This window comes from Protopterus annectens, chromosome 1.part2 (assembly GCF_019279795.1).
Source record: "Protopterus annectens isolate FY-2018-M chromosome 1.part2, PAN1.0, whole genome shotgun sequence".
NCBI classification, from domain to species: Eukaryota; Metazoa; Chordata; order Ceratodontiformes; family Protopteridae; genus Protopterus; species Protopterus annectens.
The window spans coordinates 1,052,437,420-1,052,456,781 of record NC_056727.1 but is presented as its reverse complement, the minus strand read 5'-3'; positions in this window follow the sequence as shown (position 1 = coordinate 1,052,456,781).

Genomic DNA, 19,362 nt, shown 5'->3' with positions numbered 1-19,362 from the left:
GCCACACACCTTCACAGTGATGTGTTATTTGTGTGTCAATGCTCCTTTGAAAGAATATAACAACACAGGTATGTCATGTCTAATCAAGTTACCATAAGGTGAGTTTTGGAGAATTCTTACATAAGTAATGGTTCTACTGTGCCACTGCTAACATTCCCTATTTAGCAACACATTTCAGGGACCAAAACAAACATATTTCACAGTGATAAAAATATTTGTAAATACTACATGGATTAGACACCCAAGATTAACAGTTCATCCAAGATACAAAATTATTTATCTTTGTCAGTACAAAGACAATCTCTTGAAACAGTTTTAGTGCTGTTTGTGAATATGCATATCATTGCAAGGTATGCTCAGTAAAGCTAAATACGGAACTAAGAAACCATATTTAAAGTTTGTGTTTGTGTTTGAGTGGCATTTTTTCCTTTTGTCTCATGTTTTCTGACTAGTATGTAGACATGCCAGTTTTGTGAAGACTACTTCAGTGACAGAAATAGTATAGGAACCACAACTCTCAACCTCTCGCTTTAGGAAATCTAAGCAAAACCAAACATAATAGGGAGATAAAGGCTCATAATCAGGGACAAATTTTAGATATAGCTGTTTTAAACTTAAAAAGTTACTAATATAGCAGCTTTGTATTAGTGTGCATTTTCTAATGGATATAAAGTATGAAACTCAAATGTATGTCATTATTTAATTACTTCAGGCTTCAATGATTTGTGAAAAAAACACACATTTTATGAGGAGACAACTACCTCTGTGAATGTTTGGGGTTATCAAAAAGTCTTCTTCTTCTTCTTTCTGCTTTTCCCGGTTAGGGGTCGCCACAACGGATCACCTGTTTCCATTTCCTCCTGTCCTCTGCATCTTGCTCTGTCACACCAACCACCCACATGTCCTCTCTAACCACATCCATAAACCTTATCTTAGGCCTTCCTTTTTTCCTCTTACCTGGCAGCTTCATCCTTAGCATCCTTTTCCCAATATACCCAGCATCCCTCCTCAGCACATGTCCATAACAAAGCAATCTCACCTCTCTGGCTTTGTCTCCAAATTGTCCAACCTGACCCTCGAATATACTTATTCCGAATCCTGTCTACCCTTGTCACACCCAGTGCAAATCTTAACATCTTCAACTCTGCCACATCCAGCTCTGACTCCTGCCTTTTTGTCAGTTGCACTGTCTCCAACCCGTATAACATAGCTGGTCTCATTACCCTTTTGTAGATCTTCCCTTTCGCTCTTACTGGTACTCGTCAATCACAAATCACTCCTGTCACTCTTCTCCACCCACTCCACCCTGCCTGTACTCTCTTCTTCACCTCTCTTCCACACTCGCCATTACTCTGAATTGTTGACCCCAAGTATTTAAACTCATCCACATTCGCCACCTATACTCCCTGCATCCTCACCATTCTTCTATCCTTCCTTTCATTCACACACATATATTCCATCTTAGTCCTGCTGACCTTCATTCCTCTCCTCTCTAGAGCATATCTCCACCTCTCCAGGGTCTCCTCAACCTGTTTCCTACTCTCACTACATATCGCAATGTCATCTGCAAACATCATAGTCCACAGGGCCTCCTGTCTGATCTCATCTGTCAACCTGTCCATCACCATTGCAAATAAGAAAGGGCTCAGAGCTGATCCTTGATGTAATCCCACCTCCACCTTAAATGCATCTGTCACTCCCACGGCAGATCTCATCAATGTCACACTACCCTTGTACATATCATGTACCACTCTTACATACTTTTCTGCCACTCCTGATTTCCTCATACAATACCACAACCCCACTCTAGGCACCCTGTCATATGCTTTCTCTCAGTCTATAAAGACACAATACAACTCCTTCTGACCTTCTCTGTATGTCTCCATCAACACTCTCAGAGCAAACATCGCATCTGCAGTGCTCTTTCCTGGCATGAAACCATACTGCTGATCACTAATCATCACCTCCCTTCTTAACCTAGCTTCCACTACTCTTTACCATAATTTCATGCTGTGACTGATCAGTTTTATCCCTCTGTAGTTACTACAGCTCTGCACATCACCCTTATTCTTAAAAATTGGTACCAAAACACTTTTTCGCCACTCCTCAGGCATCCTCTCACTTTCCAAGATTTCATTAAACAATCTGGTTAAAATTCCACTGCCATTTCCCTTAAACACCTCCAAACTTCCACAAGTATGTCATCTGGACCAACAGCTTTTCCATTCTTAATCCTCTTCATAGCTATCCTTACTTCCGCCTTGCTAATCCATTGCACTTCCTGATTCACTATCCCCATATCATCCAGCCTTCTCTCTCTATCATTCTCTTCATTCACCAGCCCCTTAAAGTACTCTTTCCATCTGCTCAACACACTCTCCTCGCTAGTGAGTACATTTCCCTCATTATCCTTTATCACCCTTAACTACTGCACATCTTTCCTAGCTCAGTCCCTCTGTCTAGCCAATTGGTACAGGTCCTTTTCTCCCTCCATAGTGTCCAACCTTTCATGCAACTCTCTATACGCCTTATCCTTAGCCTTCACCACCTCTCTTTACCATGTACCTCATCTCCTTATACTCCTGTCTACTTTCTTCATCTCTCTGACAATCCCACTTCTTCTTCGCCAACCTCTTTCTCCGTATACTATCCTGTACTTCCTCATTCCACCACCAGGTCTCCTTGTCCTCCTTCCTCTGTCCAGATGTCACACCAATCACCTTTCTAGCAGTCTCCCTTACTAGCTCTGCTATAGTTAACCAGTTATTTGGTAACACTTCACTGCCACCCAGTGCCTGTCTTAACTCTTCACTGAACTCCACCTCACAATCACCCTTTTTCAATTTCCACCATTTGATCCTTGGTGCTGCCCTCACACTCCTACCCCTCTCCTTGATCATCAATGTCATTCTACAGACCACCATTCTATGCTGCCTAACTACACTTTCCCCTGTCAGCACTTTACAGTCTCCAATCTCCTTCAAACTGGCCCTCCTGCATAGGATATAATCCACCTGTGTACATCTCCCTCCACTCTTGTATGTCACCCTATGCTCCTCCCTCTTGTTAAAATACGTATTCACCACAGCCATGTCCATCCTTTTTGCAAAATCAACTACCATCTGACTGTCTGCATTCCTTTTCTTAACACCATACCTACCCATTACTTCCTCATCCCCTCTGTTCCCTTCAGCAACATGCCCATTGAAATCTACTCTGATCACCACTCTCTCCCCCTTGGGTACAGTTGTCACCACTTCATCCAACTCACTCCAAATTTTTTCTTTCTCATCCATCACACACCCAACTTGTGGAGCATATGCACTAACAACATTCATCATTACACCATCAATTTCCAGCTTCATAAACATCACTCTATCTGACACTCTTTTTCACCTCCAAAGCTTGGTATTCCATTCCATCAGGATAACCCCTACCCAATGTCTCCTTCCATCCACACCATGATAGAACAATTTGAACCTACCGCCAATACACCTGGCCTTACTTTCCTTCCATCTGGTCTCTTGTAAACACAATATATCAACCTTCCTTCTGTCCATCATATCAGCTAGCTCTCTCCCTATACCAGTCATGCTGCCAACATTCAAAGTTTCTACCCTCACTACCACACTCCTAACCTTTCTCCTCTCTTCCTGCCTTCGGGCACACCTTCCCCCTCTTCTTCTCATTCTTGTCCTTCGGCCAACAGTAGCCCAATTTCTACTAGCACCCTGGCAGCTAACAGTACTGGTGGTGGGCGTTGTTAACCCGGGCCTCGACCGATCTGGTATGTATATCTGTATTTGTTTCCGTTGGGGTTGGGGTTATTGGGGTTATCAAAAAACACTAGAGAATAATCAGACAACCTATGTAGAAAATTCTATAGTGATGAGAAGTGTACTGATTGGTTCTCTGAGAACAGCTGATGCATGGAGCAGACTACCAAATTACACAAAAGGAAGCACTACTTTAGATATTTTTAAGAACAGCCTGGACACTTATTATGGGAACAAGTGTTTTGGTATATTGGCAAACTAGAAGGGCATTGATGCCCATGCTTGAAATATCTGCATGTATGTACATATGTATGTATAAACACATCATATATACAAGGTAAAAGTCTGGACATTCTACAAAAATCTGGACTGTTAAGAGGTAAGAGAGAAACTTTTGTTTTGGAAATGGACTAACATTGGCTACGGCATATAAGGGATGTGTTACTCCATAGTAGTTTATGCATTGTGATAATGAACACTAACAGCAAAGTAAGTTAAACACTATTGTGTGTGAGGCAAAACCATCCACACAGCAGAGAAATGTAATAACTGTATGTGTGTGTGTGTGTGTGTGTGTGTGTGTGTGTGTGTGTGTGTGTGTGTGTGTGTGTGCGCGCGCACGTGTGTCTGGCTAGGTGGCTGGCTGGTTGGCTGTCTATCTGTGTCTTATAAAAAAATGTTGAGACATATTTACCTTCTGCAAATCATCTTAGAAAACTTGATGTAATGGATTGAGTGAATGGAACAGTGCGGGGTCCCACCCCCAAACACAATTAAGTGATTCATAGGTTCATAGGTTCATAAGTTGATACTAGGCTATCTGCCCTAGGGCATTTATAAGCCTAGCCAGAGTGTGTTTGGCTTTTGCCAGCCTTTTAGATTAGTTGACTGTGCCTCTGTATAGTAGGTCACAGAAAATAGCCCTATTAAGGTTAGTTTACTGTGCCTCTGTCTAGTAAGTACACAGAAGAGATCCCAGGAGTAAACATATGATCTCCCATCCACTCATCAAGATTTCTCTTGAAGAGGGTCATTGAGGGGAGCTGCCTAACATGGATTGGGATTTTGTTCCAGAGTGAGGGGAGCCTCTGGAATATGAATCTGTCCCTCCAGCATGTCTTATTTATTTCTGTGCTGAGGTTTAAGTCCCTGGAGCGTGTAGCTCTAAGGGATTTGGATTTCCTGAGGTGGAGCATGTCCATTAATTCTGGGTTGGACATGGCTTTATATGTCAGGCACAGATCGACTCTGAGTAGCTGGTAAGCAACTGAGTAGAGCTGGAGTTTCTTTAGCCTAACTGCATAGGGCATCTGTTTGAGTCCCTTGATCCTCTTGGTGAGGTACTTTTGGGGTCTTTCCAGTTGCTGCAGGTGTCAGGTAAGGTACATCCCAAATGGGGAATTGTTTTCAATTATGGGCCTGATGAGTGATGAGTAGAGGGGCACAATGACCTCTCTTGATCTAGATGCGAACCCTTTCGTGATAAGGTGGGTTATATAGAAGGTTTTTCTAACCACTTTGGCAATGTGATTGTCAAAGGAGAGATTGCTATCTACTTTGGTCCCCAAATCCCTAATTACTTCTTCCGTACTTAATGGATTACCATTTATGTGGTAATTTGTGGGTACTTTGTTTTTCCCAAAGGGGATGACTATGCACTTTTTGGCATTTAGCTTTAGGCCATGGCTCTGGCACCAGTTTCCATCTCTGTGAGACCCTTTTGGAGGATGCTTGTGTCAGTCGGCGAGTCGATTATGGCACCCAGTTTGCAGTCATCTACGAACTTGGTCAGCCATAGTCCTCCCGTGTTAGCCTGTACCTCAGAGAAATATATACCGAACAAGAGAGGTCCCAGGACTGAGCCTTGTGGGACAACACTTGTAACTGGTTTAGAGTCTGAAATGGCACCTGCAATTCTGACCATGTGGGTTCTATCCCTGAGCCAGTTTGCAACCCATCTTGTGACATAAGGGTTGATATTTAAGCTGGTGAGCTTATTTATGATGCCCGAGTCGGGTATTGTGTTGAAGGCTTTTGCAACAAGGTCAAGGTAGGCTGTGTGGACTACCTTCACTTCATCTATGGCCTTGGTGACTGTTTTAAAGAAGTCAACCAGGTTCAAGAGGCAAGATCTGCTCTTAACAAAGCCAAATTGGGTAGGATCCACTGTTTGGAGGTTCCCAATGTCTTTGTTTATGAGTTCCATGATGATACGTGCCATAGCTTTGCAGTCCAGGCTAGTCAGGCTTATAGGGCAATAGTTTCCGGGGTCCGTTGTGGCACCACCTTTGTGGAGTGGGACCACTGTTGCTGTACGCCATTCCTTGGGTACATATCCTGTAGTAAGGCTGAGATTGAACAGTGACTTTATGTGAGGTATATGATTGAAAAGAAAATACATTTGTGCTACAAATGTTATGGGATTTTAGTACCATATTATGTGTAATGATGTACAGAACTTAGCTGAAAATTACTCATTCTGACCAAAAACCAGGGCAACACACCCCACTCTAACTCTTCCAGTGGGTGCATGAAGAGAAATTAATAAAAATAATGAGTGGTACCAAAAGTATGTCAGTAGTATTCTGCCTTTTGTGAACTACAAAACTTGGGTGAAGATTAATCTGAATAGTACCAGTTAGAGACCCAATAAAACAATGCCTGAAGTACAATTAGCAGAAAAAGAAACAGTGATGCAGGAAGCATTTAGCTGTGTGGTAAGATAGCATCATACCACCTACATTGAAATAAATAACACTGCATAACTCAGTCTGGCAGGCAGCAAACAAGTCAGGGCCTTCAGTGCTCCTCCAGGCATGGACTTGATGAAGGGGAATTAAAGTGTTAAAGGTAACAATGTCTGAAAATCATACTTTAAGGTATAACTTTCAAGTCTACCTTATTATGAGAAGCATTTCTCATTTTGAGTTTTTAAAAGTCCATGTTCCATGGTGTTCCACACTGAAATGCTTAGTCACACATTCAGATAAGAATTTTTAACAAATATCTATAATAAACAATACTGAATCATATTAATTTATTCAACATGCATCTTGTGAGTACAAAGTACCATATTTAATCATCTTGTGATCTTCCTAGTTGAAGTTGTTAGCAAGCTTATAGGAAGTGTTCACATCTTGCCCATTTGTTCCATGTTAAGAGGGATGGTATTCCACATTTTGTAGAAGGAAGGTTGAAAGCTATGTTTTAAACATTGTAGTGACCTAGAAAACACTTTTTAAAATGTATGCTACCTGAATGTATGCTACAAAACTTCTCTTTCTCCCAATGCAATGTTTTAAGAGCAATTAAAAAGAGAATGAAGCAAAAAAAGTGGTGTGCAGGCATGCGTGTGTGTGTGTGTGTGTGTGTGTGTGTGTGTGTGTGTGTGTGTGTGTGTGTGTGTGTGTGTGTGTGTGGACATGAGATGGGCGCGTATGTGTCCAAAATGCTGTGCTATATATGATGGTTGACAGAACATATTGACAAACGTAATTAAAAATATGCCAAGCGTCTTCCCACCTATAGAAGGAAATGCCTTAAAGCAAACTAGCAGTATTAAATAAATGTGGTACATAAGAAATAAGGTCATGTTGAATGAGTTTGTTCTGACGTAAATTGGCAAAGTGCATGAACATTTTGTGTGTGTGTGTGTGTGTGTGTGTGTGTGTGTGTGTGTGTGTGTGTGTGTGTGTGTGTGTGTGTGTGTGTGTGTGTATGTGTGTGTTTTAATACTTGGTCCAAATTTGTGATCTTCTGACATTTTTCCAGATAAATTAAAATAGTGTCTATGATGATAAGGCCAAAAATAAAAACGAGAGATCTGCCAGAGACAACTTTGATTCTCTGCATACCACTTCCAAAACAGTTAAAAAACAACAGCCATTTAAAACAGTACAATAAAAAAAGTGATGATTGTAGTAATACTTACCAAGTCTTACAAATCTTATAACAGCTGCATGAAGATTTGGAGAGAAATACTGACATCTTGCCAAAAAGATAGTCATAGCTATTATTTTGTTCTAGATATGGGAAAATAAGACCTTCAGTGGGAGAATATGACAAAACGAGACCAGAAGTGTGTTGCCGAGAAATAGTTACTGTTAATTATCATAACAAAAAGGAGAGCTCAGATTCACTGGATAAGGTTTATGTATTCTGATGATGATACACTGTAGCCACCTTCTGTATAAAATTCAAGAAATCTGAGTATGGTCAGATATCTGCTTGCTTCCAGCCATAAAAGATAGAAGACTTGGTGCCATATAATTTTAGTGCCAATCTTCAGAATAATACAAATGAAATTTAACAAAGTGTAAATTATTGAAATAAGATTTGGGCTTACCTGTTTGTTAAACAAATTGCTGGTTATGCACCTGTTAAGCATCTGAATTATAAGAGCACTTTGAAAAAATTGATGCTGATGTTGTACGATCCTCAAGCCAAATCACAAATAGGTCATTGATTTCCATCTTCTGATTTAATCTTGAATTGCAGGTGCTAGCTCTGCCAGCTCAGTCCAGTCCTACATCATTTTGATTCAAACAAGAGTCCACTTCCTCCTAATCACTGTCAACAGAAATTGAAGGGCCCGACTGACATACAGCCTTCTGTTCCTAGAAGTACCTGTCAAATTTTTGACTTGTGCAGAAGCAGAAAGCAAATAAGCCTGAAGCAACATGCACAATGAAGTCCACTATAGAACTGCTAAGTACTTACATGCTGTCATTTTATGCTTCTACTTTTAGCTTAACACTACTCATAGACAGAAATCATTAACTCAAAATATCGGTCTCAGTAGATATGATTTCTCAACATTAGTCATCGAGAGCATCTAAGAGTTTAGTTAGGAAATAGATATTTCAGGGGAATACAGCCCTGTTAAAAACAATATGACATTAATTAACAGCTCAAATGTTTGTGCAGATTGGGAGGATGGCTTTATCCCTCCTGTGGGTGTGGGATTGGTTCCTGGCAGGACTTGCTACTGCTTACATAATCTCTATTGAAGGGTAGGTACAAATTCAATGGACAGGGGACTATGTAGCAACAATGTGAGTATGCCCACCAAAACCAGTGATAGTAGCTCTGGATGGCCATATATGAGCATTGTTAAAAGAGCATAACCAGTCTCTACAGTTACGTAGGTGCCCATGTCACAACTTGGGGGAAGGTTTTGCCATTCATACAAAACGCTCTCATTGCTAGGATATTTATTGATTGGTTGATTGATTGATTGATTTGATTGATTGATTGATTGATTGATTGCATTTGTTTACCGAGAAGGTCCACTGGGCCTAGGAGAGCCCATTTTCAATTGAGACCCAAGGAGAAAAGCTCCACATACATTTCACACATTACAATGATACAGAGAAATTCTGTTACAGTTACATAGATAACTACAGGCAATAGAGAAAAACATAAATATATAGTTGCAGTTGCATAGCTAGATAGATGGAAAAATCCAGTAACAATCCTAGGCATTAATTTAAATATAGTATTTAGAACATTAGAGTACATGCATTATGAGTAAGACATTTAGAACATATTGGGGTGCATGCATTATGAGTAGAGAGAAGATAGTAAGAGTGGTAGGGTTCATAGAAGTAAGGACAGGTGGAATAGGTAAGTTGAAACAAAGAAGTACGGATGGCGAGTGAGGAGGGATAATCAAGGATAAGGAAACGAGTAGGAGAGGAAGGAAAAGCAAAAAAAGGATAGGAAAAAAGAAATAGTAGAGTGGAAAGAGGTGGGACAGAGTTGGAGTGGAACACAGGGGAAAAAGAGGCCATTTTTTATTAGAGAGGGTTAATTTTGGCATGGGCATAACAAGCTGGAAGAGAGATGTTGTCTAAGTGGTACATTTTTAAGTGGCGAGGGTTATTTTTGTCATGGGCTTAACCAGCAGGAGGAGAGATGTTGTCTAAGAGATTTTTTAAAGAGTGCTGGGTGCCTGATAGAGGTTATTGTGGATGGGAGGGCATTCCAAAGTTTGGAAACAGGGAAGGAATAGAGCATTTGACAAGCTGGGAGTTGGGGTTTAGTTTTCAGAGATAAGTGGATGTTTGTTAGGATAAGGGCACCATATAACTGGGATGGAAGTAGAAAGGCTGAGGCTCAAGTCTTTTTTGCAGTGCTCAGTGTGAGCACCAAACTCACTGACATCTACCTTGATGATGACTTCCCTTGATAGCTTTCAACCTAGTGGATCTGAGGGAAAGATCTCCTCCCATAGGAAATGAATGGGTTTGAGCTGGATGGGGGGGATTGATGCTTGATGGTCTGAGAGGCAGAGGAGGTTAGTATATACATAGAAAGTAATGATAATAATAATTTTTGATAATTTTTGTATTATTCATTGATTGATTTATTTATACATTCTCCAAGTACCCTCTTAATCAAAGTCAGGGTTGCAGGACAGCTGGCAATGACATACACACACAAAAAAACTAAATGCCAAGAAAATATAATAGTATCCTTTGGGAAGTCATCCACCCCTGGTAACTATCATATTGACAACACACCCCTAAGTGTTGATGTGGTAGTCAGGGACTTGGAAAGTAATCTAGTGTTTGACCATCGTGTGTCTACAGTAGTGAGGAAATAATTTTATTTTGTGCAACTTATAAACAAAATTATGGTATCTAGGAACAAAGAAGTCATTGTTCCACTGCATTCAGCATTCATCAGACCTACCACTGAGTACAATGTTAAATTTCATATGCACCTAACCAGTCATTTCCAACAATTGAAATGTCCACAGAGGTTCCTCACTAAAAGAATACAGGGCATAACTAATATGCTGTAAGCAGACTGCCCCAAGACCCTATCCCTGTATTCTGTCTCCTACAAACTGCTGAGGGGAGATCTATAGCAAGTATACAAGGTATTGTCAGACCCCGCTGTGATGGACCTCCTGCATATCCACAAAACAAACACCACCAGAATTACCCATTCTATAAACGTCAGGCGTGCCTGTGATATAAACTGGACCTGCTGGAGAGGCAGGCTCCCATCCATGTGAAGCAGAGTTCCTCCTTAATCTATTTTAAGTGTAACTTGAACCATTGCATAGGGAACAGAAAAATTATCTCTGGTTTGGCACATATGTCTCTAATGGACACATGCAGCCTATAAATGGTTGATCTCCCAGGCCCTTACTTGTAAAAGTTTCACCTTCCAAGCTCCTGCTTACAATTATGAAGAATACCAGAACTTGTCAGCTATTTGGGATGCATGGCTAGGCTTAAAAAGGCCCTTGTGGTCATTAGCTAGTACACACTTATGAACCTATGAACACACACACACACACACACACACACACACACACACACACACACACACACACACACACACACACACGCTCAAGCATGTGTGAGAGAATGCACACACACAAGCACAGACATGCACATACACACAAACTCACAAAGCACTAACACTTAAAACCAATTTGGAGGAAATACAATGTACAGGTCAACTACACCATACCTTTGAGATATGACCTGCAACCAAAGTATCTAACATCACCCCTCACAGATCCAGGGAATAATGGGCAAACTCCACGTATAAGGCACCCAAGTCATGAAGTGAAATGGAGAACTAAGTGCTGTGAGGCTACAGTACTGTTACATCACTGTGTCATCCAATGGCTATATTATTTATTTTTATGTGCTAGTCTTTGTTTTTTTGCACATCATTGCATACAAACACAAGGAGCACTTTGCTCTCTCTAGAGGTACTCTTAACTGAGGTGATCAAGACCTTGTACCGATCCTGCATTTTACCAAAATCAGGACCAGATCAGTGCTCAATGTATTTACTAGTTTGGTATATCCCATTTAATTAAATGTGAACGTATGCATTAAAAAAAATGAATGCAGACTTTTGAAAGTCTTCAAAACAAATTCCTTTGTTCAACAGTTATAAATTTGGAATTGAAACAAATCAATGCATCATTTTATTCTTTCTTTAGTTTATGCTTGTAAGCACACACATTCATGCACATACACACAGACACACACACACACACACACACACACACACACACACACACACACACACACACACACACACACACACATGTACACCCCTGCCCGAGATTTCTGCACATATAATTTAGAGAATCTACAAGTTATGTTAACAAACAATGTTTAAAATGTTCTCCCAATGTTAAAAATGCATTAAATAATTTACTTAAACGCTGAGTGCCAAGTATGTGTCTATGTAGTCTTCGTTTTTTGTCTGTTAATGAATTATGCAGCTGATGTATTTTCTTCATGATTTAGTCACTGCACTAGTAAGCTAATGTACTCAGAACCTTCAGCTTTACCCCTTCCTTTTCACACTGTAGCGTACTACCTCAGAAACTGATTTACAGCTACGTCAGTTCAAGATATCGCTTCTTCCTTCACAACAGCATAAAGTCAACAAAGTAATTTTTTATCATGAGTATTATGCACTTACCTATTCAAGAAAATCAACAGTTCTCATTTTACTGACCTCAATTTATTACACTAACTTTGACAGAAATGACCTTCTGTAAATGCTTCCAAGCAGCAGTAGTAAAGTAACTTCTATGTCACGGAATATATTTTAATACTGCATGGACAACAAAATTTACAACTCTATGCCATTTGACAAATAAACCAAACATGCATAACACTGGCAAATGCCATGCCAGTTTCAAATTACAACAAATACCAGTACAAGTGTTGGAGTCAGAACAGTTTCTACAAATCGTTATATATGAGGTTTGGAGCAGATCATTTTGTCCAGGGACATCTTCAAGGTGGAGGGTTAGTTAGAGTTGCATGATTTGGGAGGATAGGGGTAGAATAGGGTTAAACAGGAATAGATGAGGTTTGGGAGGAAGCGAGGTAGGGGTAGGGAGGGGCTTAAAGGATGTTAGGCAAGTGTAACTGGAGTAGGAGTCACATTTTGGCGTGAACTTGCTATATTGCAGGTTCATGTCCTGACGACCGGTGTGGCTTTTGGTCAGGTTAGGTAGGCCTTGGCTTGGTGGGGGCATGAGGAAGTGAGTACCTAGAGGGTATGGCTATATGTCTGCTGGTTAAAGATGATGTCTCTTAAGTGCAGGGACTATTTTTTTTTTTTTTTTAGTTGTTATGGGGTCTGTGGTCTCACTAGGCAATTAAAATCCTGCTGATGTGCTGGTGAAGCTCAGGAACCTATAGACCAGTCAAGCAAGCTCTCACTGCTTTGATTTTAAAGCCTCAGAACAGATTGTGGATGAACATATTGTTAATTATTATTGCTGACTTGGGGTCGGGTCATGGTAGGGTAGTGTGGTGAGAGATCTTGGGTGGTATTGTTTGACATGGTCCTGGGGAGATCACAGCCTTTCTGGGGTTTTCTTAATTATCATCTTTCACTGCGAGTTGTAAGGCAGCATAGTGGTTGACCGCTGACATGGGAGTAGCGAGGTATGCAGATCCATGTGGAGTTGATGTGTAAAGGTACACTGTCTTTCTCTCCTGCTCTCATCAAGTGGATAAAACTTAAGAGAAAAACAGAGGAAAGCAGTTTATTAGCTGTTTCCGTGGGCTCCGAGTTCTGCGGGGGGTGTGGGGGGGGTGCTATCGCCCATGTGCGTTGCAATGTTTTGGTATATATTAAAATTTTAAAATAATTATCACATGTAACTGCTCAGTAATTGGGGGGGGGGGTATTCTATGTTCTGTGCTTTGATGGTGATGTTTTTTTTTACTGTTGGCTCTTTTATGTGGTGTCGGGTGCTCCTTCTGTGGGTTTTGCCGGGGGAGATCTGGATTTTGTAAAATAACTTTTTTATTGTGAGGTCATTGGGTCATCAGGTTTTCCATCCATAGCATTTTGTTGTTATTGCGCGATTTCTGCTTACTTGAATGGGAGCACCGTTCCCTTTCCCCTCACATCCAGTCTGGGAAGAAGAAGGAGGAAAATAAAAAAGGAAGGGGGGGATTGGTGGTGAATTGTGTGGTAGTTCAGGTGCTTCTTTTTCTTGGGTGGGTGCTTCCTGCAACCCTAGTTCATGGGTGCTGTTCGTGTTGACCGGCGTTGAGGTGGTCCCGCCCCCTCCTTGTGGTTAGGAAACTGGTCTTGGCGATTCATGGAAGAAAAAAAGAGGGAACGGAAATAAGCAGATCACATTGGCGACAGTTTAGATGAAGGGTGGAAGGGGGGTGTAATTGTGACTTGTGACAAGATTTTTTTTTCGCAGGCTGGCTGCGCATGGCGCTTGTGTGGTGTAGCAGTAACAGTCGTGAGGGGGCAAGGATTGTACAGAGCATACTTTGCAACCCCCCTAAGTTGGACTGGACATGTGACATAATTTTATATTCCTGTGAACTGCTGAATATACAAGCACATCAGCAACTTCATCTCCAGAAAAGCAGCCTTGCTGTTTTTGCTTCTGCTTTGCTAGGGTGGCTGTAATAAAAAAAAAAAAAAAAAAAAAAAAGGGACGGGAATTGTAACCGTGTTTGGTAATGTGTAGGACTGAGTATGTCCACAGTACTGATGTTTTGAAAAAAAATGATAGCTATGTCAGGGATGTTAGACAGAAATGGCAGCTTTTGTAACATTAGTCCTGCCAGTTAGTTTGTTACATGGTTTTGTGGCCACATTAATTATGAAGGGAACAATATGAAGTAAGGCAATTCTGTTTTCTTATCTTACCTTTTATATTGCTACGATATGTCACAACTTGTGATTATATACAAAAGTATTCCCTGGTAAAGACGATAAGTTATTTGATTTATATTTAATATTTAAATGAACTTCCCACTGCTCTTTTGATAAGTCATACAGGATCTTTAACATTCAGCATGCTACCATCAATTCAGGCAGATACAACCTTCACATATTACATCATTCCATGCACAGTACCGTAACCCTAGTTCATGGGTGCTGTTCCTATATCAAAATTAAACCTTGAACCCAAACACCTAGGACCCTTAGCCAGTATCCAGAATCCCAGGGGTGACAGGTGCAGGCCATATCTGGCAAAGCATTGTGGTCTGTCAACCATGTCATCACAGGCAAACAGATACTGGATCCCCTTAGAATGACACCAGAAGCTTACCAATTGTTGAAGTCAATCATTTTGTCCTTGTACTGCGGTATCATTCTGGGTGATGGCAGAATGACACTCAGGGCTAGGGTCACACCTGCCAGGGCTACAAGATCAAAGAGCTTTTCCATGTCTCTTTTCATGTAGTCCAGGGAGGTGTGTCTTAGGTTGTTCACACCAACATGGACAATGACAGAGTCATATTTGTACTTGATGTGGAGTGACCTGAGTGCGTGGGTTATGTGGTGGATCCTGGAACCCGACAAGCAGCTGACAGTAACCTTCTTCTTGTTTAGCCTGGTGAGTCGGATATCATTGTGCCTGACTATAGAGTTACTTATGACTAGTGTGTTGGGTACGTTGTTTTGCCTTATTGGCTGTGGTTTATTGGCGCACTAAGTCTGTGGGCTATGTGTCATTTGGGTTGTGTTGTGGGTTGGAGGTTGCTTGCGTTTCTGCTTTGGAGGTCTTTGTTGATTGAGCAGATAATTATTGAGAGCCTCTGCGAATGTTTTTGTGTTTCTATGTGTGGATTTTGATGGTGTAGGTTTAGCGGAGCTATGTGATGAGTGTGGTATGGTGCAAGTGTTTACCTTCTCCTCTTGACTGTCAAGTTCAGTCTTGGTTGGAGAGAGCTTTACCTCCAGTTTTACTAGATAAGTGCATCTCTCACAGGTTGTGGTGTTGGGTGGTAAGAGGAGAGGGTTGTATGTGTACATGAGGCAGTTGCTACATTGCCCGAAGATGCTCAGATTCATCAGATAGACAGGAGAGAGCACTGGGAGCTGACCCTTGGACATGCCTGAATAAAAAAACTTTCTTTGTCCTTGCTGGCTAGGCTTACTGAGGCCCTTGGGCCAATAGCTTAGTACCTACCTAAGAACCTATGAACCTATGGAAGTAGAACTCTTTTCCTTCTGATCTGCAAAGAATCATATTTGAGTGTGTTGTTTTCTGACCCACTGACACTAATAAAGCATTGTGATAGGGCAACAAGTATGCTGTTAACTGTAACAGCTACAGTGTGCATTGTGTCCATTTGTTCCACATTATGTGTTTAGTGTGCCTCATTTGGAGAAGAAAGGTTAAGATCTAGGCAGAAGACTTTACAATATAAGTTAGCTTTGCTTATACAGGGCACTAATGGTTTTGGTCTGGAATCGCAAGGTTACCCGGGTTAGGGATATTGCTAGGTCCCTTCATGTGTGGTGTTTAGTTTAACATATTGTAGTTAAATTTATCTTGGGTATTTGCTAGGGTCATTGGAAGCATAGCTTCAGTTATGGCTTCTTTGTCATAGATGTGAGTGGCGGTGGTACATTCCTTCCTGTGTTGGTGGGATAGGTTGTCCTTAAAGATGTCTTGGAATGGGGGTTATTTATTTTGGATGATTTACATGTCTTTTCTTTCTTGCAGATGGAGTCTTGGAATGCTGCAGCTGTAATTTGGAATAGGTGGGTATAAGATGGAGCCTTTTCTTTACATATTAGAGCGTTTACTCTTCTCCTTTTCTTTGTAGATGGTGGTGTGCCGAGTACCAGGGGTGGCGATACACAGTGAATTCGCAGATGATGGAAGCAGTGGCGTTCAAGGAGATTACACATGGGGAGCACATGTGGGCAACAGTTACTGATGGAAGTAAGTGGATTTCAAAGTTGTTGAGGTTTTGGTAGAGGATTTACATTGCTAGTCAGAGAAGGATAGGCATTTGAGGTTTTGATCTCAGAGTTAATTGGTTGTACAATTTGTTCTCTTACCCATTCAGTATGTTAGATTAACGTTGGAAATTGTCCCTGTTTTGGGCATTTGCATTCAATAGTACAAGGGAGAAACGGCCATAGGTAAGAGTTGGGTGGTGCACAGGAAGACCGGGGATGGGCATGTGCTGACTGATCATTGGTCAGCACCCTGATTAAATGCCTTTGAAAGGAAATGGATGCTTTATGTGGATTTTGATGGTTGGACTAGTGTATAATGGAATTGGGGATTTTGGTGCTTGAGTGGTGCATAGAGGGCTATGTAAGGAGGCATGTTTGGGTCAAGGTAAGGTAGGACTAGGGGTGTAACAGTCCAGGTACCAGTGGCTGTTGTCAATGATGGAATGGTGCATAAATGTGCTTGATTGGGGGAGTATAATATAAGGAGTCGCTGTCCTGCAGGAAATAGTTAAAGGTAGTTGATGTTGAGGGGCTGGACATTCATTTTGTTGGAGTTGTGTACAAAGGGGTTACATGGAATTTTATTTTATTTGGTGTTTAGCAAATATGTCGAATTTGGTACGATTTGGGTAGTGTATCGACAAGTAAAGTAGTAGGTTGAGGGCTGGGTAAGGCAGGGTTGCGGATCTGTTATTGGGGAGGTCTGAGGGTTTTCTACAGGTGGGGTGGATGCGCAGTAATTAAATGCATAGGATGTCACTAGGTTACTGGTGCTAGGGCCTTAAAGTAAGTTTATCTATATTTGTTTTATTTATGATTATTAAGCACTTGTATTTGGAGGTAAGGTATTCTGCTGGGGGAGGATGAGTTGATGTCTAATAGATGGTATGTTAATAACTGTTTGTTATGTACTCATTAACAAATTTCAAGGTTGGTGCAGCTGGGTAGTGTAAGGCCAAGGGAGGATAATGTATTTTGAGGGCAAGTTATAGCAGGGTTTGATATTTGCTTAGGGGTAGTTTTGGATTCTTACTGGTGTGAGTTGCGGCACCAATTTCAGGAGTTGGGTAATTACTAGATTAATGGCGCTAAGGTTTTGATGAAATAGACAGCCTCAGGTAAGCAAGATTCCTTAATCCAGAGTGCATTCCATGTTGCTCTTAGTCAAGAGGGACACGGGTGATTGTTGCCTGTGTCCAAAAGGAATATAGGTAGACCTGTGGGGGAGGATTTACACTTCAGGTTTGGTAACAGGATATAATAACATGGCTATGGTTGTTTTTTTCTTTGCCTTAATTATGGTTAAAAACGTTGTTGGGAACTAATTGGTTGGGAAAAGAGTGGTATATTATTTATAGAATAGGCCCCTTTGTTATTTATTTCACATGGGTATTAGTTGTATCATGAATCTGTCAGGTTTGGAGAAATTCTTATAGGTATTTTTGTTAATGCAGCTTAAGTTTCATTGGTGTTTTGTATGCGATAGTAAATGCATTTGAAGCAGATGATGAAGGAGATACGCCAGTGGTGGTGCATACTGTCATTAAGAAGTTGTGATTATGTGTGGATGAAGTATTTACAGTTTTTTGCTTTTACAGGTAGGTGGAAGGAAGGTGGCTTTGACAGGCAAGAGAGGGAGCTGAGGTTGATGTTGGTTGATGGAGTGGTGTGAAAAGAGGTCATGGTCTTCCAGAAAGGCAGTCACATAAGGAACTGTTATATTTTCTTCCCAATAGTTACAACATAATGGTTTGTTTGCTTGTTTTGGGTGGGGAGCATCAGGAGTGGAAGAAGAAGAAGAAGAAGAAGAAAAAAAAGAGGATATTGTACCTACCTTAAAGAGATCTCATTGGTATGATGGTATGCAATGGGGTTGAATAACCAAATAGTATGTTTTTTTTTTTTTTGTTGTTGAGTTGCTAGACTGCCATGATGGCTGTTAAGCTGTTTTATTGCTTATAAGGGATAGTGTGATGGCGGGATTGCTAGACAACGGGATTTTATGATACTATTTTGGTTATTTTAACCAGTGAAATGGGGCTGGGATTAGGCATCCTGGTTTGTTCTTGTTTCTGTCTGGTTTCAGATGATGGCGGGCTTTGTGTTGGTTGTCCAGTTGAAGGGTAATGATGGTGGAGTCATTTGAATTGTTATTGCTCTGGCATTAAGGAGAGCTCATTTGGTTATTACTGGATTGGGTGGTAAATGGGGTTGCAATTTGGTATGATGGCATGTAGTTGACTCTGCATGGTTTTTATAAAGCCCTTGAAGTCTTTGTGGAGCTGCCATTGGTCATGAAGTAAGAATTATTTAGCTCATGTGCAGTGGGTATGCTAGGTTATCTTAGCATAAGTGAAGGGTCAGTGTTCTGTTTTCGGCAGTTTTGGTAACTGGTTATTTATGTTATGTGACAGGGTTTTAGGAGTTAACTATATGCACCTTGGTTAGTGGGGACGGGGGTACACCGAATTATCTTTGGCCGTGTACCTTAATGGTGTTTAGATTGCTGGAAGTGTGCTGCAGAGAGGAGGAACACCCTGGTCAGGCTGGTGGGCAGAGAAGAGGGGCAGGCTTGCCCTTTTCTGTTCCCCCTCTGGTGCTGGACAGTCAATTCAATAAGTTGGAAAAGGAAAGTGAGCAGTTACTGCTTGACAAGTACATAAGGAAGCGGAGGAAGCTGCTTATTTGGTTGATGGTATAATGCAATAAATGGTAATGAAAGTGAGTGGTTACACTGCTTGATAAGTATATAAGCAAGCAGGTGAAGCTGCTTATTGGATTGGTGATATAATGCAATAAATGGTAATGAAAGTGAGTGGTTACACTGCTTGATAAGTACAGATAAATGGTAATGGAA